The sequence below is a fragment of the Prinia subflava genome, chromosome 16, assembly GCF_021018805.1.
Source record: "Prinia subflava isolate CZ2003 ecotype Zambia chromosome 16, Cam_Psub_1.2, whole genome shotgun sequence".
Classification (NCBI taxonomy): Eukaryota; Metazoa; Chordata; class Aves; order Passeriformes; family Cisticolidae; genus Prinia; species Prinia subflava.
In genome coordinates this window covers 1,281,545-1,298,867 of record NC_086262.1, presented here as the reverse complement: position 1 = coordinate 1,298,867, position 17,323 = coordinate 1,281,545, and the positions used below count along the sequence as shown (strand labels likewise).

The following is a 17,323-nucleotide window of genomic DNA, read 5'->3' as shown; positions in this document are numbered from 1 at the left end:
CTCCAAAGGCTGGAGCCCCTCTGCTCTGGAGCCAGGCAGGGAGAGCTGGAGGTGTTCACCTGGAGAAGAGGAGGCTCCACGGAGACCTCAGAGTCCTTTCCAGGGCCTAAAGGGGCTCCAGAAGAGCTGGAGAGGGACTGGGGACAAGGGATGGAGGAACAGGACATGGGGAATGGCTTCCCACTGCCAGAGGGCAGGGATGGATGGGAGATTGGGCAGGAATTGTTCCCTGTGACGGTGGGGAGTCCCTGGCACAGGGTGCCCAGAGCAGCTGTGGCTGCCTCTGAATCCCTGGAAGTGTCCAAGGCCAGGTTGGATGGAGCAGCCAGGGACAGTGGAAGTTGTCCCTGCCCATGGCAGGGGGAGGAATAAAATTATTTTTATGGTCTCTTCTGACTCAATCCATTCTGTAATTCCATCATCTCCTCTGACTCCACAGAGAGGCCATTTCCACTTCCCCATTGCCATCACAAGGTGGCATTCCAGACCTAAAAGCTGAGCTGGCTGAGCTGATACTAAAAGATCTTTTCCAGGCCCTGGGGTGTCCAACCCCAGAAAAAGCTGTGGATTTAACCCTGCCTGCTGAGCTTCTCTGCCAGGTCTCAGCCTGGACGCTGCCTTTTAATCACATCCCTTAATGCAGGGCTGTGCTTTAATCACCGGCACTGAAACACTGCCACCGTTACTCTGTAACCTCTGAGCCCTCTAATTGCACTGAGTTAAGCCAGTTATCGTTTTGACAGTGAATGGCACGCAGAGCACTTTAATCTTGACCTGCAACACCTCCAGCTCTTGCAGTGCCTCCTCTGCCCCCGAGGAGACACTGCTAATCAGACCAAGCCAGGATGTAGTTTAAGACATGGACAAAGGGAGCCAAGGGCAAATCATGAGTGAAATGAATCTGACTCATTTTGTTACAAAGCACTGTCGATGGTAGAACTGCCTTTTCTCCACCTGAGAATGATTTGGGAGAGTAGTGAGAAGTCTTTCAATGATTTATAAATTCAAAATAATAACAAAAAAATAAAAAAAGAAGAGAAAAATCGTTCTTCTTGGACATGCTTTTTTAAAAAGAAAGCTTATTTTGAGTTAGGTGCATAAAACCATGGTGCAGTGTGTTATCCCCTGTGTCTGCTCCCATGTGTGAGTGCTCCAGCCTTCATCCACCAGTTGCTCCCTGCAAGAAGAACCCATGATCCAACCATCTTCCCTGGCCAAGGGCCTGCAGCCTCCCACTGGGGCTTGGTGCCATGTCCTGGGTGCCAGCACAGCTCCCCAGGGGTGGCAGTGGGGCAGGATCTGCTGCTCAGCTGTCTTGGAGGCTGAGGCTGGCTGTGTCCCTCTGGGCAGCTCAGGGAAAGGCTGCTCAGGCTGTTCCCTTCCCATGGAGCTGGAGAGCAACCTCGCCTGGTCTGGAGGAAAGAGCAGTCATTCAATGTTATATAACCCCAATCAGCCTGCCAGAGATGTGCATGCACCACCAGCAAGGGCAGCGCCACTCTGGATGTGTCTGGGCAGGAGCGTGCCCTGCCTGTGGGACCCCACCTCCCCCAGGACTGCAGCCCCTCTCCCCATTTCCCCCCTCCACGCCCGCATGGGTCTTCTGGCCCTGTCAGAGTCTGGTGGTTTTGTTGTTCAAAATGCACTCGGGCAGCTCTGTTCTGGGCTGAAACTGCTGCACAGCAATTTCTTTTTCCATTTCATCTCTGGCAGAGCCCTTGAGCTTTGCTCCCTTCCTCTTCCACCCTCCTCTCCTCCTGCTGAGCTTCCCCCTGGCCCAGTCTCCTTCCCCGGTGTCCCCTTCTGCTCCCAGCTCCTATTTAACCCCCATTTTTTCTGTCCTCTCTCTCCTTCAGTGCTCCCACCCAGAAGACAGATTACAAACCACAAGCTCTGCTATTCATCTAACAGATCCTAAACCACTTCCTCAGTGTGATAAATGTATTCTGCTTATCCCATGGAGAGGATCCCTTAGGATGCAAACCCCTGCTGGGATCTGTGGCAATCCCGTGGCATCAGCCACAGGGTCAAATGTACAAGGGGGGCTTTGCCCTGAGCATGGGCACCACAGTCAGCTCCCCTTCGGAATTCAGACCTGCACAAGGCCCACCAAACACCTGTGTCTTTCCTGTGCCCCACCAGGCCTCTTGGCAGCAGGGAATGTGCTTTAATTCTGTGAATTTTATGTTGCCTGACTCAAATCCCAGGGATTTCATGCAGTGCTGACAGCCAGAGCGGGGTGGTATGAGCACAGCCCTGGGATCAGGTGCTGGGCACAGATGGGTGGGCACAGCAACCCAGTGTTTTAAAGCAGAGCTAACTAGGAACAGCTTATTCCATTAAGAAAAAAGGAAAAAAATAATCATTCTTAATTAGGACAGAAATCCCCAGATAGGCTTTCTAAAAGAAAATGCCTAAAAATACCATTTTTGCTTTGATTTGAAATTATTTTTTGCTCTTCAGACTGTAAGATAAAACACATTTGAATTGATGATGCATTTCACAGCAAAAATACATCCCTTTTCATCTTGAAAATGCTGAAATGAGTTGTTACAAAATTTTCAACGTTTAGCCCCTTTCTTAAAAATTAAAATTTTTAATTTAGATGATTTTTTTTCCTAATGGAAACTCTTGATTACATTTTTACCCGACAGCTCTAATTAGAATTAACAATCACAGCTGATTCTTGGTGGGGTGATAAACAGCTGGACTGTGCAGCCCTCTCCACTCTGGGACTTCCAAACAAGCCCCAGCCCTGGCAGTTTAGCCTTCTGTAACATTTTAGACTTGTCTAGTCACTGGAATTTATTTTTCTTTCTTTTTTTCCCCACCCTTTCTCCTCTGAGGGTTAGTTTTTACCAGTGCAGCATCTCTAACAGTCAGGGAACTTCACAGTGAGTTGAGATCGCATTGATTTCCCGAGGAAGAAGCCGCATACTAATTTTTCCTATTTTTCTCCCTTGAGGAATGCAGGTAACAGCTCCAGGAAAGCAGCTGGGTTTGTGGATATTATGTTCACCCGCCGGCTGGCAGGAAAGTCTGAGGTCTGTGGGACCATCATGGGACATGAGGAGACTTTGGCTGGTCTGGTGTAATGCTGGCATTGCTAGGAAAGCATGTGGGAGTAAAGCAGAACAGGTTAAGCTGAGGATCAGAGGATGGATCAGTCCATGCTGTGCTGCCAGAGCTTCCCTCTGCCTGCAGGATGATCCTCACACTCCCCAGCTCTTGGGGGCAAGGGAAGGGTATGGAGACTCTGGTGAAAGGGAAGGGAAGATGTTAGATTCTACTCTTAAACCCCCAAACCCTCTGTTTGTCCAGCCTTTGCAGGCTGGACCTCCAGAGAGCCAAGAGACACTGGGGCATCCTCCTTTGTGAAACCAGTGTCCCCAGTCCCACTGTGACTCCTGGGCTGCTGTGTCCAGAGCTTTTCATCACTGCTCATCCCTGTGCTGCTCCATGCTGTTAAGGGCTGATCTTCTCTTCCTGGAAACAAGCCCATGGCTTCAGCCTGTCCCATCTTGCCCCTCCCACTCGCCTGCCAAACAATTACCTTCTTGGACAAACCTGAGATAGTATTAAACGAGAGGGAGGTTTTCATACACAAATGTCCCCGTGATTAATGGATTAAGAGATTCTGTGCAAATTAAAGCACATTCATACTTCACATATCCAGCTCTTCAGCTGTTGTCTTTTCCTTCTAGTCCTTCACAGAAGTCCCTGTGGACCTTCCTTGCCCCATCCCTTTTGCTGCAGTTTTCCCCTCACAGTGACCCAGGGATGTGGCTGGCACTCATTTTCCCCAAAGCCTTCACCTCCCTGAGTCCTTGGCACACCCTGCTGCTCCTGAGCAGCACTGTGGAGAGGAGGATGCTGTGAGCACAGCTTGTTTATACACAAAACCAACCCAGGAGAGGGGCTGTAAATGCCTCTTTATTTCCATATTTATCATTGCAGCTCAGATGGATGAGGAACCCAATGGAAAGTTTAGATGAAACAGAGAAGAAATGAAAAAGTGTTGGCAAACAGCAGCTCAGCTGAGTCTGGCAGCCTCAAGGGCTTCCAGAAGGAAAAAGGCTTTCAATTACTGCACTGCTGCTCCATAACATCACAATTCCCCTGCCCTGCCAGGAGGGGTGGGGCAGCTGGGGAGCCCTGCCCTCCTGCGATCCCACCCCAGGGAGATGGACCTGAGACCCCAAAGCAGCACGTTTGGTCTTGCTGATGTTTTACAGGGCTGTTTTCTTCCCGGAGCAGCAGCAGAGTGTGGGTGTGGAGGCTCCGTAAGGATCTCCAGGGGATGGGCACTGTGGTCACCCGTGCCATGGTGGAAAGGAGCCACAAAGGCTTAGCTGGACACCTTTGGAATATCCAGTGCTGGGTGTTGGTGATGGATGACGACTTAAAGCCCGTTTGTGCAGGGAATAATGGCTCATAACCATCCCCTCTCCTGTAGTGCTGTGATACTGCTGAGATTGCTGGTCTCGTGTTTCCACCTCGGGGGAGTGTAGCAGTGCGGGTGGATGGTGCGTTGCTGCTACCTTCCCAAAAGTGTCTCTTGAAGAAGCCGTTCGGGCGGGCACACAGACAATCGCTCAGTCCACGCACACACACACCCTGGACAGCTCAGCGAAGGAAAGGCAGGAAGGGTCTTCTCTGTAGAGTTCCAACGGTGCTTATCAGTCCACACACCGAAGGGGCCCAGGGACAAAAGACAAGGATCATTGGAGGGTCTAGGCTTAAGTACAAGGGCAAATGGGGGCAGAGCAAAGCATCAGGGGCCAGTGATTGGAGGGCACAGGGGTGATGCAAGGGCAGGGCAAAGGGCAACAACCAATAGGGAATATGAGGGCGAGCAAACAAGGACACAAAAACTAATGGGGAGACCCGAAAAGGAGAACCCTCTAGAGCTGGGACATAGCTGGACAACAGAGGTGGGCAAGGCCAACGAACCAACGGGAAAAGTAGAACTGAAATAAATTAACATGGTGCTGCAGAGCACCATGGGGGAAGTTTCTTTTCTCACCCTACCTACTGAGGCATTCTCAAAGCCTATGGTATATTGTTCCAGGACATTGTCCTGGAAGTTTTCCTCATAGGCTTAAGGGCCCTCACAGATGAGATGTTTTATTAATTGTTCTTGTCCTTGCTCCTGAGCCCAGGTGTGCTTTGATTGAGGAGCTGCTTCAAATAAAGTGAAGAGGTGGCAGCCAAGATGTGGCTCCTGGGGGAAGCTGGGATGGGTGCTGTGCACCGGCTTTCCAATGATCTGGAACCTTCAGCCCTGAGAGGGACTAACTGCCCCCAGGCCAAGGGAGTCTGACTCTGCTGAGGGATAACCAGGACTGTGAGTCTGTGACCATGGTCTCTTCCATGGGGAGGAGGCAGGGGATTGAATTGTCTCTTTGCTGCCTGCATGGCCCTCTGTGGTGGTGACTTTGTTTTTCACCCAAATACCTGCTTGGGTACCCATAAATGACCTGCCCAGGTCATTTGGCATGACAGCTTCTAGAAAGCGTCCCTGGGGTCACTGTCCCTGCCTGGTGACAGCTGAGCTGGTGGCACTGATCACTTGATTTTCCCCTCACACTCCTCCTGTACCTGTAGGTCCCTGTGCTCTCACTCCAGGCTTCATTCTCCTCCCTGCTTTCCCTCAATTGTGTCTGGCTCTGGAGTAGAGCACGGGGAAGTGATCACTGTGTAGCCTTTGCTGATTTAATCCAAAGCTGGTATCAGGCGGGAGTGAGCGAGGGCAGCCCAGGGGATCCTGCGAGCAGCAAAGCACTCGGCAGTGCCAGACAGCGCCGTTAATAACCGGGAGTGAAACGCTGCAGCCACCAGGCACAGCCCGCCCTCCGCCCACCACTGAAGCTTCCACAAGGACAGAGGTGTCCTGGGGATATGGCCAGAGGAAGAGGAACCATCAGGGGCTGTCACCCAGCGGGATGCTGGCCCCAGGCTGTGTCACTGCTGCATGGGCAGCAGCTCACCCGTGCCCTTTGTAGAGCAGGGATGGCCCCTGGGCTCATCGCATCCCACTCAGGACTCCAGAGCCTCCGAGGGACTGGGGGCAAAAGCCCTTGGATGAGTCTCTCTTTTTGGCAGTGAATGAAATAGGATTTGTGCTGGTGGTGATAAGAGGCTGCAAGTTGGACCCATCTGATCCTCATGGCAATGTGGAGAGGCTGATGCTGACGTGACAGAACAAGTCCTGCAATAGCCTTTGTGACCCAGCACACAAAATGGGTGAGAAAAGGCATTTTAAAAATGACTGGGGAAACTCTGCAGCTGTGGTGCCATCCTATCTCAAGCCCAGGGTTCCCCTCTGGCCTCTCTGGAGTCACATGTACTGCAAAAACACTCTGCTCTGAACTCAGGCTGGGTCATGACTCACGTCTTGGGCTGTAAAAATGCATTTCATTGTGTCAGCACAGAAAGTGGCCGTGGGCAGCTCTCTGTCAGCAGTGAGGCTGGCTGGGGCAGGCTGTTCAACAATTACACCCACTGGAGCCCAAATTCCATCTCATATTTTGCTACAGCACACAAAAATTTTGGAGGGGAAGGAAAGACTGGAGGGGAAAAGCGTTTCACTTAAAAAACCTGTTAGGACTCTATCCAGTGGCTTGTCTGCCCACAAATCTATCTATTTTGGTGCAAGTGTGGAGTGCAAAGCCTGGACCTGCTACCTGGAAATTTAACCTCGTGAGTCTCCTGCAGCTTCTAGAATTTGCTTCGTATCCAGGAGAGACATCTCTCTGGTGGTGGCATCCTGCCAGGGGGAAAAGGGCAATGGAACCCTGTGGATGTCTCTGCCTTGCTGTGTTAAACAGCATCCATGGCTTTCCTCTGGGTCTTCCCCCAACCAGAACTACTTGCAGGTACTTTTAGTATGAAAAAATCACTGAAAACAGAGTTACCTGTTGAGGGGCAGCATAGTGAGGCTTCACAGCAATGGCACCTTGTGACTTAATTTTGCTTTTGGACTTCAATGTCCAATTACATCTCTGGGTGTGTTTAGCACTGGTCAGGTAATTTCATTTGCAATCAAATTTGGAACGCATTGCCACAACTGAGCTACTGGAGAAGCCTAACAGCCTAGAGGAGAGGAGCCTGGTAGCTTCCAGATGAGTGTGTGGCAGATCTGGGCACAAACCCAAATACCTCTTCCTGAAAAAAATCTGAATTCCTTAAAGGAAGGGGTTTAACCTGGAGGGATCAATTCCATGGAGTGCAGTTGCGCTGTTGCTGCTGTGGTTCAGAACAGCGATGCTGTGGGACCAGGACAGGGGCTCTGTGCTCGTTAACAGCCTGAGCACTAATGAAGCCCAGGAGCAGCTGCAAACAGAGCCAGCTGAAGGATTCCTGCTGCCTCCCACCAACGCTGCCCACGATTCATCAATTACCTATCTGCTTAGTCCTTTTCTCCATCCTTTTACAATCTAAATAGCACATTTTATAGTCGCTGCTAAGTGATGTGATCAACATCAATTACCTACTAAAAGAGAATCAAGTCTTGATTTAAAATTAAGTGCTGCATTTTCCCATGTTCTTTATATGTAGCCAACAGAATAATTGCAGTGACATAAAAACTAATTACACAACTCCACAATTAGGCCTCCCTCCTAGTGCTGTGATTGTCTTTAAAGTACACTGATGAAAAATTACTCCCAATCCCAAATTACTCTCTCACACCCATCTTCTCTAATACCTTTGGAAAAAGCTTTCCACCTCACCAGATCAAAGAGAGGAACTCGAGATCCAGAAGGTAATACAAGCAGAGTGTGTTTTCGTATTGTTTTGATTTGGGAGTGGTTTCAGATGTGGGATTCGGTTGGGACTGCCCAGGGATGCAGCAGTGCTTCTCTCTGGATGGACTGAGCATCTCAGAGAGGTTTCCCAAAGGCACTGCCTGGTGTCTGATGTGCCAGCACCCTCAGACAATCAGGGAGAAAAATCCTCTTCCCAGTGCCCCAGCTGACATTTGGCTCCTGGGCTGCAAGCAGAGAGACCAGTCCCACCTGGCTGCCAGCCTTGGGCTTGGTGTGTGGAGCCCAAAAGAAGGAAGAGGCTGGAGTGCTTTCACCCATCCAAAGGCCAGGAGTTACACTGAGGCAGCAATCACATCGCTGCCTGAGAAACCATAAACTGCAACAAAAAAATAACATAAACATAAACATCAATAAAGCTCTGGTGCACTCCTGACAGGCTTTGAGGGATTTGATTCCAGATTATGTTTTTGAGATGTTTACAACCAACCTGGAAAGACTGAAAATATTCAATTACTGGCACGGAGAACTGAGATTTGCTTACAGTCAGTCTCCTGCTTCCAGGATCTCTGTGGGTGCCAGCAGTGAAACACAGCATGGGTGAGCAGAGCCATGGGGACAGTGGCCCAGGGACAGGTGCCCCTGATGTCGCTGAGCATCTTTCACGGATAATTAAGCATTGCAGGTTTAATTTTGGGGCTGGCAGGTTAGTTTTGGCTGCCGTGCGGTGGATCCCATGGCCTGTTCTTCAGCCACAGCCCAGCCCTTGCCAGGGAGGGTTGCACAGCTTGTGGCTGTTGATTTTCCATCATTTCTGCAATGCCATCACTCAGTTGCAGTCAGGAGAGGGGTGGGAAACGCTTTGGCAAGATTTTAATCAACAGAGTGCTTTGAGTGAATGAGGTGAGGGGACCAGTGAGCTCCCTGTGCCTTCTCTGACTTTCTCACCTCATTTCAGCATCAGCCAGGGGTGCCAAGGCTGAGAATTTACACCCTTGTATTTACCTGAAAACTCACTACCTTCCTCAAAGCCTGTGAAAAATGACTGGGGCGATGAAGTAGCCTGTGGCAGGGACAGTGTGATATGTTAGGCCAACATCTCCTGATCATTGTGAACATTCCCTCCTGATCCCCACCAACCATCCCAGATATCCCCACCTTGTCACCAGCCCGGAGCACTGAGTGCCACCTCCAGGCTTGCCTTGGCCATCTCCACGGCTGGGACTCCAACACCTCCCTGGGCAGCCCCTGCCAAGGCTGACCACCCTTTCCGTGGAGAAATTCCTCCAGAAATGCAACCCAACACGATGCAGAGAGGCACCCCCAGCCAGGCAGTCCCGTCAATCCCTTCCTGAGGGACAGATCCTCCAGGACGGGGCTACTGTACGCTGCCCAGGACAGCCGTTCCCACAGACAGGGAGGCTGCTGCCCGCCCAGCGCAGCCCCGGCTTCCAGGGCCCGACCCGGAACACGGCTCAGCCCGGCTCGGGACACGGGACGTGGCTCAGCCCGGCGAACCCAGCCGCGGACACGGCTCAGATCAGCCCGGGACACGGGACACAGCTCAGCCCGGCGAACCCAGTCGCGGACACGGCTCAGATGGACACGGGACACCGCTCAGCCCGGCGAACTCAGCCCGGGACACGGCTCAGATGGACACGGGACACGGCTCAGCCCGGCGAACGCAGCCCGGGACAAGGGACACGGCTCAGCCCGGCGAACGCAGGCCGGGACGCGGCCGGGCCGGGGCCGCGCTGCCGGCGCCTCGCGGGTCACGGGCGGGCCCAGGGGCGGGGCCGAGGCCGGCGGCGACAGGCCGGGCTGGGTCGGGGGTGTGGCCAGGGGTGGGGGCCGTGCTGACTGGGTAGGGCGGGGCCAGGGGCAGGAGCTGGGCCAAGGACGGCGCTGATTGGCTGGGGCCGGGCCGGGGGCGGGGCGGCTGGGGCCGGGCGGAGCGTGCGCAGTGCGTAGCGGTGAGTCGGGGTGGGGGGGCTGCGGTGGGAGGTGTTGGTGCCCCGTGAGGTCCGGGCCGTAACTCCGGGTCGGGGCTCCGGAACAGGGACGGAATCCCGGCCCCGGCTTCGGCCCCGTGGGCACCGGCCGCTGTCTGCCCTGCGCTGCCCTCGCGCGAGCGGAGCCGGCGGTGAGGCCTTGCCGGGTGCGGGCTGCCCGTCGCCCCGGTTCCCATCAGAGCGGCCGTGGCCGGGCCGTTAGGGAGGTGCGGCCCCGGGCAGGGCTGGCAGGACGGGCAGGGCTGGCAGGACGGGCAGCTGCTGCGGCTGGAGTGCTGCAAACTTAGGCACACAGTGGGCACGGGACAGGGATCCCTTACACTGAGAGGTTTTAAACATAAATATTTACGTGTAGGTTTCCCCCAACGGGCACAGTTAGGGTCCTGCCTGGAGCACGAGACTGGACTGGGTGACCTCTGGCCTACTGTGTGCCCAGGGTGCTGCGGAATAAAAACGGGCTGGAACCACTGGAGTAGCTCTGGGATATTAAAATTAATGTTTCTTGAGGGTGTGTGCTCTGTAACACGAGTTCTGAATTTTAATACTGTTTTAATTGTTTTGATACAAGCCTGCATATGGCTCTCTGGCTGGAAAACTCATAAAGTGATGGTTTGCACAAGGCCAGGAAGAGAACGCTGAGCAAATGGGATTTTGTGTATAAACACTGGAATGTTGCCTTAAAATGTTTAAATTCGGTGGATGACTAACACTTGCATTAGGAGTGACCTTTGACAGAGCTCTGACACCATCCACCTTCGGGATGGTCTGGGTTTACATCAAGTTCTGCAGACAATTTCTTAGGGCCAAGTTATTTCTTCTGCAGTGTTTTTCTGCTAGAAGTAACCCAGTCCAAGTGCGGCACAGAGGCAGAGCTGCCTGTGCCGGTGCTGCTCCGTTTGCCTGCCAAAGGAAGATAATCTGCAGAGGCATTTCTGTGGTGGAGCTGTCTGTGGAAGAGGCTGCTCCGTGCACAGCCCGGCGGGAACCTTTTAAGTGCAGATAAGTCTCCCGAGGATGTTAGAAGACGATGACACACCCTGTCATTTACCGAACGTGCTGCCACAGTGTTCCTGCTCCGTGTGATCGTTTGAATTCATTTGTTCTCTTGGAGTAGCATTGTTAAGGGATGGACTTCTAGTTTTCTCTCTTTTCTCTCCCCCAACCCTGCCTTAAAACGACCCAGTCTGATCCACTTTGTTTTTCAGCAGCCTCTAGGGCATTTCTATGGTGAAAGTGTCCAAAATGCTGTCCCAGAAACTTCAGTGTAGGAGTCGAGCTACCAGAGGTGAGGGAGCAGTGTTGAGAGTTCCTGGAAGCTGCTGTCTGTGTGACCATCTATTTACTAAATTTGAATACGATTTGAATAGCATTCTTTGGAAGACATCAGCTAGAAACAATTGCTGGTGAACTGTCAGAGCAGCCTCTGAACCCACAGTGTTGTCCCTGTGTCCTGAAGTAGCACAAGAGAGGGCTGGTGCTCCTGCCACCACCTTTGTCATTTTTACAGTGGAGAATTCCTTTAGCCTGAGCAATAAAGCACCTGGAAAACTCCAGCACCCCCAAACCTTCTCTGTCTGCTTCAGCTTGGGTTGGGCAGGTGGGGTTGAAAGCACAGCAGCCATACCTTGAGAATTTGTGAGGCAGTGGATTATTGGGATAAATTCAGGGATAAGAGTCAGCCTTTCTGTGTGCTAATCCTCTGTGCTACTGACTCTCTCTGTGGCTTTCAGAACGCACCTCAGCTCTTACACTCAGTGTTCTCTTCTGAGAAACAACGCTCGGCTTGGGCTCGTGAGGGAGGTGAATCAGCTTTAATTAAGATCTGTCGAGCGCTTTGTTGATAAGTTCTCAATAGCTGGTTGCTATTTTTTATGAACACGCAGATATTCTTAGCACCTGAAGTGGGAAGTGACACAACGCTGGGGATCTCTGGGAAGCAGCCATGCAAAGGGAGACGGCGCCTGCTTCCCGAGGCTTTGTCAAATCCATTCTGGCTGTGGTTCATGAGGCAGCTCAGCATAACCCCAAATCCCTCGGAGTCTTTGGGAAATCTGAAATGTTCCTGAGAGCTAAGCCCTGCTTTTGTGTGAGATTTGTAGCTTTTGCCCCCTTGCTGGATTTCTCCCAAGCTGCTGGTTGGGTTTGGTGCAGCTGTGTTCTGGTGGCACCAGCTGTTGTTGCCTGCTTTGTGACACCTTGTGGCAATGACTTCAATGGCTTTCAACAACTGTCCCCTCAGATTACGGTGCCTGGGGTAGGCAGGGCTGGGTGATGGCCTTTGTGGGCTTCAGGCAATCGCAGAGAGAGGTCAGTGGGGCTGCGTGGGGTGCGAGGGGAAGAGGAAAGCCGGGGAGCCATGCCTTTCCTCAGGGCAATATCCCATTCCCTGCTGGCTTCTCTGCTGCAGCAGCGAGGTGCCAAATGCAGCTTGATGAACTTTATTTGTGAGGGATAACGAAGGCATGAGTGGAAACGATCACGGTGGTGCTGGGTCTGGTGTGTGTGGGTGCCCCTCAGCAGGATGAGCAGCCCTATTGTATTTTGGGGAAGAGAAGGGCTGTTCATTTGGCTTTGCCACTGCTGTAGGAGTAGCCAGATGGAGGATGCTAAAATGAAATACAGGGCTGGAACAGCCTCCTTGTCCGTGGCTCTGTCCTGAGCCCGGTGAGAGATACTCGTCTCCAGGCTGGACAGTGGTGGGTGGTAGTGCAGATCTGGACTGGGCCCGGTTCTCTCCGGGCCCTGATGGAACCCCAGTCTCAGAGAGCCTGACAGCTCACCTAATTTGCCCTTGCAGCACACTGAGCGGCCAGTTTGTCTCTTGCCTTCAGAGAACGGGTAGCCTCATGGCTGGTTGTCCTTGTAAGTAAACCCTGTTAAAATCTGAGAGCTGATAGCGGCCCTGGAGGGAGCAGGGATGGAGAAACCCCTCCACAGCTGGTATGGGACAGCATGTTTTGTGCTGCTGATGGCTCTGCTGGCTGCCCAGACCCTCTGGTTTGTCTGTGACTCAGAGGTGATACCCAGCACGGAGCCCAGGATTGCGTATTTTATGTTCCTGGATCACAGAGCGATGTTCTTTGGAGCCATGGTGTTACAGCCTGGCACATTTAGTCTGGTCCCCAGTTTTCCCCAGGTTCTCTCTGTCTGGAGAGCTTTCCCCGTGACTGTTTGTGTGCTTGATCTCTGTGTGTGCTGTTTCCAAAGGAGCTTCTTTGCGTTGTTTTCCTTGCTTTTCTTTCTATTGATTTGTGGGTGTTTTGGGAACTTTTCTTCAGTTTATCAATTCTGATCATGACCTCCGGAGTGCTTCCAGCTCTTAACTCCTGGGCATCCTTTCAGGTTTTATAGAAGTGCTTTCTCTTTCATTGTTCAAACCGTTAATGGAAAGGATGAACAGAAGCAGACCTGGGCTGAGCTCCCAGGGCCCATACACAAGGATTTCTCCTGTGGTGACAGGGAATTGCTGACAGCTACCCCTCAAGTGCGTGGGGTTGAGTTGCTTTGATTGGTCTTTCTTTTTCTTAGCTAGTAATGAGTGCTGGGCCTCATTAAGGTGAGCTCGCCCAGACCCAGCTCCTCTGGCTTTTGAAAGCATCAGATGGATGGCGTGCAAAGCCTGCTTTGTGCTGGTCAGAGGTGTGATGGGCAGGTCTCTGTAGTGGGGGATTGTGCTCTCCTTCTGAAGGCTTAGGTGATTTTTAAGAGCTTTCATGAACTTCATTACCTGGGGTTTCTTGCTGACGCTGGCTGAGACTGGCACAGCTCTGAGGCCATCCTCAGCCCTGCTTCCCACTCAGAGCTGCCTCAGCAGTGGGCTGTGCATGGGGGAAGTTGTGTCCAGCATGTCCTGCTCCCCTTTGTTTCTCCATAGGTCTCTCCTCAGTGAGAGTCGGGCTTGTCTGTGTGTGACTGAGGTAGCAAAAATACATTTTTCTCCTCAAGCAATTCCAAGTTCCTTGTGTGGTTGCTCTTCTCTGGAAAAGATAAAACTACTTACTCTGAAGAATTAATGACACTCATTTTTACTCCTGAATAGTGTGTCATGGTGGGAGTGGTTGCAGGATACCTCATTGCACCAGGGCTCTGCTGTCACCTCAGTGCCAGCTGCTTCAGGAAGAGGAGTGACTTGAGCTGAAATAATTTCACTGGAGCAAACATCACTGCCCAAACAGGGCCAGCTGTACCCTGCCTGAGTTCTGTGAGTACTGAGCTGCTGGGCTCAGCTGCCTGAACTTCAAGAACTGATCCTTTTCTGAAGTGCTCTTCCACCTGGTATTCTATCTTTCTTTGCACATGGGTGTAACTGGGGGGTGAAATTTGGGCCCCACTGAATTTAAGGACAACACAGGATTTCTCTGTGGTGTTCATGTCTTGCTCCTCTCCAGGCTGGTAACTCCAGCTGTGCTTCAGGGACACCATCAACAGGATGGAGACACTGTGCCCTCTTTGTTCCCCTGTATTGGTGCATGGCTGATGGTAGAATCATAGAATCATGGAATATTCCGAGTTGGAAGGCACCTACAAGCATCACTGAGTCCAACTTGGTGGGTGCCCTGACCTAATTTCAGTTCCAGGAGAGAAGATTCAGTCTCCCTAAAAACATGCCTATGGCTTCTGTTGGATTCTTCCTTGCTTTTCTCCAGGGGGCTGCATGCTGTAGTTAAATATGGATGGAAAGGTTGTGTTCCACTCTGGATTACAGCTGGATCTCAGTGGTGGATAAATTGCATCCCAAGTCTAGTTTGCAAAGCCCTTTGGGCTTCATGGGCTGCAGGAAGCTGTATTTTATTCTAGATGTGTGTTTGCTGATAATTCCATAGGATTTGCAGACAGCAGGTTGTAAGAGCCCTGATTATACTGGTTCCCTGTGCAGTCAGACTCTGCCCAAATAATTCAAGTGCCTGCTGCAGAGACAGGGAAAGGAAGATGGAAGGATGATTTAGAAATCTCTGGAGTAGATGGGAAGAAGATGCATATGTTGATCTGAAGGAGATACCAAGCCATGTATATGCCTTTAAACATTTAACTAAAAGTCAAGATTTTTAAAAATGGTTGCCTACTTTAAGACCATAATTCCTTTAATGAGAGGTTTTAAAGGTTTAACTTAACTTTAGAATTTTTATTTCAACCATACTTCCATAAAATTAACTTTCTGAATGCAGAATGCTTTAATGTCTTCTGTGTTGGTGTTCATTTGCAAGAAATCTCTGCACAGTTATTTCTTATGTACCAGTTAAATCTATCAGCCAACAGATGTCAAGTGTAGCAAAAATGCTATAATAATATTATGGTCTAATAATAGTTCTAATGATTCTAATTACCTGGTGCAGCTTTAGAGAGAGGCAGATTCAGAAATGAGTGCAAAGGAGGTGTTTAACCTTGAACTGCAGAAGCAGGGCATTTCTAGAGGAGCCTGTGCTGTGCTCCCTCCTCCCTATGGACATCCCATTCCCCTTATTTCCTCCAGCAAACTGGGAACAGCACTCTGGTGTGTTTTAAGTGTTCAGACCTCATTCTGGCTGTGCTCAGAGGCGTGTTGGGGAGCTGAGCATGAGCATGTTTCCTGCAGTACCTGGGAGTGTGAAGGCTGCTCGTTTTTAACTCTGTCTGCCCTGCTCTTGGCGTGGTCCTGCTGATTGTGGCACTCGTGCATTGCTCCCACCTCGGGCAGGCTGCGGAGCCTCAGCAATCTCCATCCTCTGTGCAAGCTGCTTGTGCTGCTTTTAAGTGTCAGGGGAGGTTTTGCCACAGCCTGGGAAGCACAAAGCCAGAATCTCCTGTTGGGAGAGCGTTTGGGGTGTGCAGGTGAGTGGCTGTGAGGTGCTGATCTGTTCAGAGGCTTTGGTGTGGGGGTAGGAGAGCACTGGGCTGGTGCCTGAGTGCTGTGCTTGCCTTGCCTTCCACAGTCTGGCCCCACAGAGCCTTGTCAGAGTCTCCTGCCCCAACTGCTCCATGTGCCAGCTCTGTTACATCACTCCCTATGCCCTTTTACCACCATGTTTTTCCTTTAGGAAGGGCCCTGAGCTGCATTTGCTGTGTTCCTGTGGATTTTGCCTGATGTTGCTGAGTGCTGTTAGTGCCTTGGGGTGCCAGTGCTCATGGTTGCTGTGGTGTAATGGATCCCCTTGTGCCACAGCTGCTCGTTTTAATCCTGTGACATGCAGGGCTGAGGAGTCCCTGGGTCACAGAGCAGCAGCTCTTTTTCCACAGAGGAAGCTCTGCGTGGGCTGGAAGTTGACAGCTTTCAATGATTACATGCTGAACCTTCTTCCTATAAATAATTGATTCACAGGCTGAAGACAACTACAGGAACTTGTCTCTCAGTTGCTGCTCCCTGGCATGGGCAGCAGCTGGAAATCTACTGTTTTCCTATAAAATGGATCCAGAGGTGCCCTTGCAAGGTTTTCTTTATTTCCAGCCTGCTCATAGGCTGACATAGGCTCTGCTTCTCAGGAAAGAGAAACAACACCCGCCTGCCAACACCTGCAGCACTCCTTGTCCCAGGGCTCATGCTGATGAGAGCTCTGCCACCTTCAGCCTCTCCCTTGGGCAGGTTCAGCCTCTCCCTTGGGCAGGTTCAGCCTCTCCCTTGGGCAGGTTCAGCCTCTCCTTTGGGGAGGTTCAGCCTCTCCTTTGGGGAGGTTTGCCTTCTTGCTGGAGTCAGTGTCTGTGTGTGTGTTGGTGCATCACCATGGAGATGAGGCCACAGGAGCTGCAGGGCGCAGCCTCTTCCAGGCTCACGTGAAGAAGGATGCGGTAACAGGCTCCTCTTATTTAGGGAAAATGATTTCTAAGAGTAAATAAATCATCAAAGAACACTTGGCATCAGCTCAGGTGCTATTAAGGAGAAGGTCTCTTGAAGCCAGAGCTGTGAGGCTCATGCAATATTCACTTGCTTTGCTGTGTTCCACATCAGGTGTTGCCACTGTGCCCAGCTCTGACTCACTGACCCACTTGTGCTTTTACCTACCCCGAGATAACAAAGCTCCTGTTGCTTTTCTCCTCCCTGTGTATGTATTTCTCATCCTGTCACAACAGCACCTTCCTGCATCCCTTTCCTTGGCCACAGAGTGTCCAGGCTTTCAGTGCTCTGAGTGGTTACGAGGCTTCCCTTCCCATGGCTGCTGCTTTGGCTGGGTTTGCAAAGGACGTGGAGGGTGTGTGGCTGCAGTGAGCTTTCCCCATGCAGAAACTCCTCTCTGGGTTGAGAGGTTGTGCCAGCGCACCCCCAAGCCCTGTCTGGTCATCTTGACATTCTTGGGGGGCTGGGGCCATTGCCCTTTCCACATGCCTGGCCCTGGCACACTCTTTCCTTGTGTAGTTCCTGGTACACAGAACCCTCCCAGCAAGGTCTGGAAGAGCCCTGTGACATCTCTCTGCCTCATTGCCTCCAGGTCTCATTCCAGACTTCATCAGTAAACATCTCTTTGCCCTTGCTAAAAACACTGTCTCTTAATTTCTCTCTGCAGGAGTACTATTTAATTTGTAACAGTTTTAGGACATTATTTGAAAAATCCGATATGAAGCTGTATTTCATTTACT

General features: G+C 51.5%; 1 protein-coding gene across 1 annotated transcript in view; it reads left to right on the top strand.

The window, feature by feature from the left end:
* Window positions 1–9,684: 9,684 nt before the first annotated feature.
* SIL1 (SIL1 nucleotide exchange factor) overlaps window positions 9,685–17,323 on the top strand; it is a 94,372-nt gene continuing 86,733 nt past the window's right edge. The window contains exon 1 of the mRNA XM_063413778.1: window positions 9,685–9,739. The gene's annotated coding sequence lies outside the window, so the exon portion shown is untranslated. The remainder of the gene's footprint in view (window positions 9,740–17,323) is intronic.